Here is a 9658-nt window from a genome sequence, read left to right on the forward strand (position 1 = left end):
CTTTATATGTACCACATGTGGCCCGGATCTGGACCGACACTCTGTTGCTTTACTGGTATTTATTTACTGTGAATTCATGCATTATCATATACACGGACAGTATTGAAGTACTTTTACTTTCCAAGTAATTTTGTTTTTCAAGTGTATGTATTTTATCAGTGTTCTTCTTTGGAAAACTTTTACTTCACAACACCCCAAAACATAATATTGTACTTTTTACGGCAATATATTTAATATTGAATATTATTTAATACTTAATTACATTTAAAATGTAGTACTGTATACTTTTACTCAAGTAAAAGTGTACTCAAGTTAGTTTACTTGAGTACAAGTAAGAAAGTTCTAAATTTTTAATGCAATTAAGTATTAAAGGTAAGAAAACAACAACTTTTATTTATGAAATGTAGTGCAGTAAAAAGTATGACATTATATATTATGCTTTGAAATGTAGTGAAGTAAAAGTTTTCTAAATAAAAATCACTGATAAAGTATATACTTAAAAAATTTACTTGAGTAGAAAGTAAAAATACTCCACCAGGGATGGAAATTCACTTTTTTGTCCACCGGCCACTGTGGCTGGTGGATTTCAAAATCTAGCAGCCACTTAATGTTTTTAACCGACAATGTGTAACTGCATCTGAAAAATACAAGCTCTATATAAATATATAAATACACTTTTTATATATTTTATATAAATATAAGGCCTTGCCTTGCCTTGGAACTTCTCTCAGCGCGCGCGAGTTCGTATTCGCGTCTTCTGGCTCTACATCCGGGTAATGACGGCGAAAACGACTGGTCATATTCGGACAAACGGCCGCACTCGCATGCATTGAACAAAGTTTATAAAGAGGGGAAACAGTATGCTATTTTTATTTACCCGCCACGGTGGCCGGTAGGTGAAGCGAGTTTACCCGCCACAACTCAAAATCACCCGCATTTGGCTGGTGGCGGGTGCTAATTTCCATCCCTGTACTCCACTACTGTGCGCCTCTGAAATTAAGTACGGAATAATTGATAATGCGCCATTGAATTATTGAAAATTATGCACACCTGAGGTGTAATGGCATTACCCCCTCGGATGTGCATTAATTTTCTAATAATTCAATGGCTCAGAGTCAATTATTCTGCTTTTATACTACACTCTCAGAAAAAAAAACAGAGGAGGTACATTGTTGTATCTATAGCTTTAAAGGTACACGGTTGGTCCTTAGGGTAATTCCACCAGTGTGTTCCTCTGCTTAGAGCACAGATGGGCAAGTTCAGTCCTAGAGACTCGCTGTCCTGCAGAGTTTGGCTCCAACCCTGAAAGACGTCTATAGAAGCTCTTATTGAGAATTAACCATAGACAGTAAAAGAAATGGACACAGCGACCCCATAGACATCAACAGCGGAAAATGAGGCCAATCAGAGCTCACTTCCTGATGGCTGAGCGATCTGCGCAGGCTCAGACTGAGCTTGAGGACGTAGATGTGACGTGAGCCTCCTGTCTGACAGCTGTAAGTCTTCTAGTAGTTGTGGAAAGTGAAATCTAAATCACGTTGTTTAAATGTTTTTGCTTTTGGCGCTTTCAGCTTCTCCCCATTCTTCCCCCTTGACTTTATCAGACTTTATGTCTCCACGTCCCCCCGACTGCCTCATAGACAGTAAAAGATTGCCTGCGAGCGTCTCCTCAGGTCTATACGGTAATTTCTCTACTGTGCGTCAGAGTCGCGTTGGTTATGACGCAATCGTTAGCCTATTTTTACAAAAACAGCTTCTACGGGGCGATAGTGTATACAAGGTAACGGAGCCTTATATGCATTGCCGTGTTTCTTTATGAATAAACAATGGACAAATGGAGTCTTTAAATGCCTCAGATGTAAAGTTATTCACTGTCGAAGTAACTAAAAAAATGAATGGGAGTCAATGGGATGCTAACAGCAGGTGATGGCTTGGTTAGCATTAGCAATGGCCGCCCCTATGGGTGATACGCTTTCCCCCAAAAAAGAGCCAGATTACCCCCTTGGAATTAAAAGATGTTTAGATGGTGATCTTTTATTGAAAATATTTGGTCACCATATTGGAGGTCAGTGTTTCTTTTAGTTGGGCAGTTTGACGATTGGCATTTTTTGTGAGTTTGCGTTTTTTTGCGTTAACAAAAAACAATTGGTTCAAATCAAAGAAGGCTTAAACAAAAATCATCATGGAGAAAATGTTTGACTACACTTATCACTGACTAAAAATGTTAATAAATAATATTCACCATCAATACTTTTTTGCTACAGATCAGAAATTTTGAATTTAAAATACATTCTAGAGGGAGAAGCAGTTTAGACACACACATGAATGAATCACATCATGAATCTCAACAATGGTGACATACATACTGCTGCAATGCATGCTGGGAGTCATGAGTATTGGTACTGTATTGTAGTAGGGTTGGAGCTAAACTCTTCAGGAATGAACTTGCCAGTGTCAGTCAGGTGTGTGTCAGTGTCAGTCAGGTGTATGTCAGTGTCAGTCAGGTGTATGTCAGTGTTAGTCAGGTGTGTGTCAGTGTCAGTCAGTGTGTGTGTCAGTGTCAGTCAGGTGTGTGTCAGTGTCAGTCAGGTGTGTGTCAGTGTCAGTCAGGTCGGTGTCAGTGTCAGTCAGGTGTGTGTCAGTGTCAGTCAGTGTGTGTGACAGTGTCAGTCAGGTGTGTGTGACAGTGTCAGTCAGGTGTGTGTCAGTGTCAGTCAGGTGTATGTCAGTGTTAGTCAGGTGTGTGTCAGTGTCAGTCAGTGTGTGTGACAGTGTCAGTCAGGTGTGTGTCAGTGTCAGTCAGGTGTGTGTCAGTGTTAGTCAGGTGTGTGTCAGTGTCAGTCAGTGTGTGTGTCAGTGTCAGTCAGGTGTGTGTCAGTGTCAGTCAGGTGTGTGTCAGTGTCAGTCAGGTCGGTGTCAGTGTCAGTCAGGTGTGTGTCAGTGTCAGTCAGGTCGGTGTCAGTGTCAGTCAGGTGTGTGTCAGTGTCAGTCAGGTGTGTGTCAGGTGTGTGTCAGTGTCAGTCAGGTCGGTGTCAGTGTCAGTCAGGTGTGTGTCAGTGTCAGTCAGGTGTGTGTCAGTGTTAGTCAGGTGTGTGTCAGTGTTAGTCAGGTGTGTGTCAGTGTCAGTCAGGTGTGTGTCAGTGTTAGTCAGGTGTGTGTCAGTGTCAGTCAGGTGTGTGTCAGTGTTAGTCAGGTGTGTGCCAGTGTTAGTCAGTTGTGTGTCAGTGTCAGTCAGGTGTGTGTCAGTGTTAGTCAGGTGTGTGTCAGTGTCAGTCAGGTGTGTGTCAGGTGTGTGTCAGTGTCAGTCAGGTGTGTGTCAGTGTTAGTCAGGTGTGTGTCAGTGTCAGTCAGGTGTGTGTCAGTGTCAGTCAGGTGTGTGTCAGTGTTAGTCAGGTGTGTGTCAGTGTCAGTCAGGTGTATGTCAGTGTTAGTCAGGTGTGTGTCAGTGTCATACAGTGTGTGTGACAGTGTCAGTCAGGTGTGTGTCAGTGTCAGTCAGGTGTATGTCAGTGTTAGTCAGGTGTGTGTCAGTGTCAGTCAGTGTGTGTGTCAGTGTCAGTCAGGTGTGTGTCAGTGTCAGTCAGGTGTGTGTCAGTGTCAGTCAGGTGTGTGTCAGTGTCAGTCAGGTGTGTGTCAGTGTTAGTCAGGTGTGTGTCAGTGTCAGTCAGGTGTGTGTCAGTGTTAGTCAGGTGTGTGCCAGTGTTAGTCAGGTGTGTGTCAGTGTCAGTCAGGTGTGTGTCAGTGTTAGTCAGGTGTGTGTCAGTGTCAGTCAGGTGTGTGTCAGGTGTGTGTCAGTGTCAGTCAGATGTGTGTCAGTGTTAGTCAGGTGTGTGTCAGTGTCAGTCAGGTGTGTGTCAGTGTCAGTCAGGTGTGTGTCAGTGTTAGTCAGGTGTGTGTCAGTGTCAGTCAGGTGTGTGTCAGTGTCAGTCAGTGTGTGTGACAGTGTCAGTCAGGTGTGTGTCAGTGTCAGTCAGGTGTATGTCAGTGTTAGTCATGTGTGTGTCAGTGTCAGTCAGTGTGTGTGTCAGTGTCAGTCAGGTGTGTGTCAGTGTCAGTCAGGTGTGTGTCAGTGTCAGTCAGGTGTGTGTCAGTGTCAGTCAGGTCGGTGTCAGTGTCAGTCAGGTGTGTGTCAGGTGTGTGTCAGTGTCAGTCAGGTCGGTGTCAGTGTCAGTCAGGTGTGTGTCAGGTGTGTGTCAGTGTCAGTCAGGTGTGTGTCAGTGTCAGTCAGGTGTGTGTCAGTGTTAGTCAGGTGTGTGTCAGTGTCAGTCAGGTGTGTGTCAGTGTTAGTCAGGTGTGTGTCAGTGTTAGTCAGGTGTGTGTCAGTGTCAGTCAGGTGTGTGTCAGTGTTAGTCAGGTGTGTGTCAGTGTCAGTCAGGTGTGTGTCAGGTGTGTGTCAGTGTCAGTCAGGTGTGTGTCAGTGTTAGTCAGGTGTGTGTCAGTGTCAGTCAGGTGTGTGTCAGTGTCAGTCAGGTGTGTGTCAGTGTTAGTCAGGTGTGTGTCAGTGTCAGTCAGGTGTATGTCAGTGTTAGTCAGGTGTGTGTCAGTGTCAGTCAGTGTGTGTGACAGTGTCAGTCAGGTGTGTGTCAGTGTCAGTCAGGTGTATGTCAGTGTTAGTCAGGTGTGTGTCAGTGTCCGTCAGTGTGTGTGTCAGTGTCAGTCAGGTGTGTGTCAGTGTCAGTCAGGTGTGTGTCAGTGTCAGTCAGGTGTGTGTCAGTGTCAGTCAGGTCGGTGTTAGTGTCAGTCAGGTGTGTGTCAGGTGTGTGTCAGTGTCAGTCAGGTCGGTGTCAGTGTCAGTCAGGTGTGTGTCAGGTGTGTGTCAGTGTCAGTCAGGTGTGTGTCAGTGTCAGTCAGGTGTGTGTCAGTGTTAGTCAGGTGTGTGTCAGTGTCAGTCAGGTGTGTGTCAGTGTTAGTCAGGTGTGTGTCAGTGTTAGTCAGGTGTGTGTCAGTGTCAGTCAGGTGTGTGTCAGTGTTAGTCAGGTGTGTGTCAGTGTCAGTCAGGTGTGTTAGTCAGGTGTTTGTCAGTGTCAGTCAGGTGTGTGTCAGTGTTAGTCAGGTGTGTGTCAGTGTCAGTCAGGTGTGTGTCAGTGTCAGTCAGGTGTGTGTCAGTGTTAGTCAGGTGTTTGTCAGTGTCAGTCAGTGTGTGTGTCAGTGTCAGTCAGGTGTGTGTCAGTGTCAGTCAGGTGTGTGTCAGTGTCAGTCAGGTGTGTGTCAGTGTCAGTCAGGTGTGTGTCAGTGTCAGTCAGTGTGTGTGTCAGTGTTAGTCAGGTGTGTGTCAGCGTCAGTCAGGTGTGTGTCAGTGTCAGTCAGGTGTGTGTCAGTGTCAGTCAGGTGTGTGTCAGTGTTAGTCAGGTGTGTGTCAGTGTTAGTCAGGTGTGTGTCAGTATCAGTCAGGTGTGTCAGTGTCAGTCAGGTGTGTGTCAGTGTTAGTCAGGTGTGTGTCAGTGTCAGTCAGGTGTGTGTCAGGTGTTAGTCAGGTGTGTGTCAGTGTCAGTCAGGTGTGTTTCAATCAGGTGTGTGTTAGTCAGGTGTGTGTCATTGTCAGTCAGGTGCTAGTCAGGTGTGTGTCAGTCAGATGTGTGTCAGTGTCAGTCAGGTCAGGTGTGTGTCAGTCAGGTGTGTGTTAGTCAGCTGTGTGTCAGTGTCAGTCAAGCATGTGTCAGTGTCAGTCAGGTGTGTGTCAGAGTCAGTCAGGTGTGTGTCAGAGTCAGTCAGGTGTGTGTCAGTGTCAGTCAGGTGTGCATCAGTGTCAGTCAGGTGTGTGTCAGAGTCAGTCAGGTGTGTGTCAGTGTCAGTCAGGTGTGTGTCATTCAGGTGTTAGTCAGGTGTGTGTCAGTCAGGTGTGTGTCAGTGTCAGTCAGGTGTGTGTCATTCAGGTGTTAGTCAGGTGTGTGTCAGTCAGGTGTGTGTCAGTGTCAGTCAGGTGTGTGTCAGTGTTAGTCAGGTGTGTGTCAGTGTCAGTCAGGTGTGTGTCAGGGTAAATCAGGTGTGTGTCAGTGTCAGTCAATGTGTGTGTCAGTGTCAGTCAGGTGTGTGTCAGTGTCAGTCAATGTGTGTGTGTCAGTGTCAGTCAGGTGTGTGTCAGTCATTGTCAGTCAGGTGTGTGTCAGTGTCAGTTAGGTGTGTGTCAGTGTCAGTCAGGTGTGTGTCAGTGTCAGTCAGGTGTGTGTCAGTGTCAGTCAGGTGTTAGTCAGGTGTGTGTCAGTGTCAGTCAGGTGTGTGTCAGTGTCAGTCAGGTTTGTGTCAGTGTCAGTCAGGTGTAAGTCAGGTGTGTGTCACTGTCAGTCAGGTGTGTGTCAGGTGTTAGTCAGGTGTGTGTCAGTGTCAGTCAGGTGTTAGTCAGGTGTGTGTCAGGTGTTAGTCAGGTGTGTGTCAGTGTCAGTCAGGTGTTAGTCAGGTGTGTGTCAGGTGTTAGTCAGGTGTGTGTCAGTCAGGTGTATGTCAGGTGTGTGTCAGTGTCAGTCAGGTGTGTGTCAGTGTCAGTCAGGTGTGTGTCAGTGTCAGTCATGTGTCAGTCAGGTGTGTGTCAGTCAGGTGTGTGTCAGTGTCAGTCAGGTGTGTGTCAGTGTCAGTAAAGTGTTAGTCAGGTGTGTGTGAGTCATGTGTGTGTTTCAGTGTCAGTCAGGTTTTTGTCAGTGTCAGTCAGGTGTGTGTCAGTGTCAGTCATGTGTGTGTCAGTGTTAGTCAGGTGTGTGTCAGTGTCAGTCAGGTGTTAGTCAGGTGTGTGTCAGTGTCAGTCAGGTGTGTGCCAGTGTCAGTCAGGTGTGTGTCAGTGTCAGTCAGGCGTGTGTCAGTGTCAGTCATGTGTGTGTCAGTGTCAGTCAGGTGTGTGTCAGAGTCAGTCAGGTGTGTGTCAGTGTCAGTCAGGTGTGTGTCATTGTTAGTCAGGTGTCAATCAGGTGTGTGTCAGTGTCAGTCGGGTGTGTGTAAGTGTTAGTCAGTGTGTTTCAGTGTCAGTCAGATGTTAGTCAGGTGTGTGTCAGTGTCAGTCAGTGTCAGTCAGGTGTGTGTCAGTGTCAGTCAGGTGTGTGTCAGTGTCATTCAGGTTTGTGTCAGTGTCAGTCAGTGTGTGTGTCAGTGTCAGTCAGGTGTGTGTCAGTGTCAGTCAGTGTGTGTCAGTGTCAGTCAGGTGTGTGTCAGTGTCAGTCAGGTGTGTGTCAGTGTCAGTCAGTGTGTGTCAGTGTCATTCAGGTGTGTGTCAGTGTCAGTCAGTGTGTGTGTAGCTGTATACGTATAAATGTTGTACCGTATCAGCGTTTCGTCCACATGGATCCGGCGTTTTAGAAGCATGAATCCGATATTTTCTGAAACCGTGTCTCAGAGTGGATAAATCTGAAAACGACAATCTTGCTTTTTCGTGTGTTCAGCCAATCCGTATATTTTGCAAAATGGTGATGTCATCACACTACGTCTGGCACGGTGAAACACTAAAGGGATACAACTACGGGCACTGGGCATGCGCACATTAATATCGCGTCATTTAATTACCGTATCTGCATTATTGTAAGGGTATGTTTAGGGTTGGGGTAGGTGTAGGCATTAATAAAACACATCTATTAAGTAGCAAATGTATTTATTGTTATTTTATCGGGAGATTTTGCCTCACATCCAACCACTGCTATACCCAAGGGGGTAATCTAGCGCTCGGAAAGCGTTCCACCCATAGGGGCTGCCATTGCTAACCAAGCCATCACCTGCTGTTAGCATCCCATTGACTCCCATTCATTTTTGAGTCACTTTGACAGTGAATAACTTTACATCTGAGGCGTTTAAAGACTCCATTTGTCCATTGTTTATTTCTAAAGAAACACGACAATGTATAAAAGGCTCCATTACCTTGTATCTTACACTATCGCCCCGCAGAAGCTGTTTTTGTAAAAATAGGCTAACGATTGCGTCATAACCAACGCGACCCTGTCACACAGTTGAGAAATTACCGTATAGACATGAGGAGACGCTCGCAGGCAATCTTTTACTGTCTATGAGGCAGTCGGGGGGACGTGGAGACATGTCCTGGAGACTAGTCTGATAAAGTCAAGGGGGAAGAATGGGGAGAAGCCCATAGTGAGCCAAAAGCAACGGGAGAAAATATTTAAACAACGTGATTCAGCTTTCGCTTTCCACATCTACTAGAAGAACTACAGCTGTCAGACAGGAGGCTCACGTCACATCTACGTCGTCAAGCTCAGTCTGAGCCTGCGCAGTTCGCTCAGCCATCAGGAAGTGAGTGCCCCTAGGTTGACTTCATTCTTTTGCCGTTGACGTCAATGGGAACGCTCCGTCCATTTTTTTTACTGTCTATGGCTATACCTCTTCTAGCCACAACTCTTCTTCTCTGTTTTTAGTGTATTTCTGTGGCAGAATGACAGCGCCACACACTGGCCTGGCATGTATACTACATCGTTTTGAGTCAGTTTCAGTGATCTCATGTGTATACAGATATTTCTTGAAACGGGAAAAAAAAGGGAAAGCTCTGGCTTTGTGTGAATGGGGCCTTAAATTGTGCCTTTTTGTGCTTGTTGTTTGCCTGACGAAGACCCAGTGGGTCGAAATGTTTTTAGTTCAGCCGCCCACCGACTCATAGAGCTGTTCAGCTCGTGCTAGTAAACATGGCGATGAAGATAGCAAGATATTGCACTATTCCTGGTTGTGGAAGAACACAGTCGCCGCATAAGCTTCCTTCGGATCCTAATATTAGGAATGAGTGGTTGAACTTTATTTTTAATGAAGGTCCAGCTGACGTGGGGAAGACATGTTCACTTCAGTTCACTGCGGGATCGTTTGTAAACTAATCTCAGGTCGAGCTGGATTTGCAGACATATTGATATTAAAACACTATGTTGTTTCTTCTATATTGGATCCGACAGGAATGGTGCAACACACTTGTGTGAGTAAAACGTGTTTTTATATGTAATAGTTCGGCATTGTTATAGATCGTTTTGATTATGTGTCCGTGTCTAACAGAACATACCTTTAGCACGCTGGACTCAGACACGTATGGGCCAGGGCTCGCAAAGCCCAACGTCCTGGGGCTGTGTGTTTTCCAGACGGGCTACCAAAACGAAAGCGCGTCGGCAGGCCGATTAATCTCATAATATTCCTTTCTTGTTCTGCGCTGTTCTTTTTCTCTCTCGACATGACATTTGAAGGGTGCGCGCGTGTGTGTGTGTGCGCAGTTTGCCTTCATATCGACTGATCTTGCGGGCTATGTGTAATACAAAAATAATCATCCAATTAATTGCGGGTGGATGAGAAATAAATCGTGTTTGTTCGATAAAGACGTTTATTCTGGTTGCCGCTTTCAAATCAATCCCTCCCTCATGTGAACTGAACAGGGGCTGAAGCTCATTAAATATGCAAATCTTATCCAAACCTATCCGCAGGCGTTTACTTCCAAGTCTCCAGTGACACGCCCATCAAAACTCAGCGTTCAGGAGAGAGCCTCAAAACCAGTGTAGGAAATAGCCTATTACTTATTAGTTATGATGTTTTTGAATGTAAAAACCACACAAACATCATTAGTTGACCTCAGACAACAGTATAAAAGCCAGTTCATGACACCTTTACCATTGTTCATGCTGTAAGATTACCTGCTCTTATCATCCAGGTTGCATGCAAATTGTTTTCTCTTTGAATGATTATATAAATCAAATTGATTAAG

The sequence above is a fragment of the Pseudorasbora parva genome, chromosome 18 (genome assembly GCF_024679245.1).
Source record: "Pseudorasbora parva isolate DD20220531a chromosome 18, ASM2467924v1, whole genome shotgun sequence".
NCBI lineage: Eukaryota > Metazoa > Chordata > Actinopteri > Cypriniformes > Gobionidae > Pseudorasbora > Pseudorasbora parva.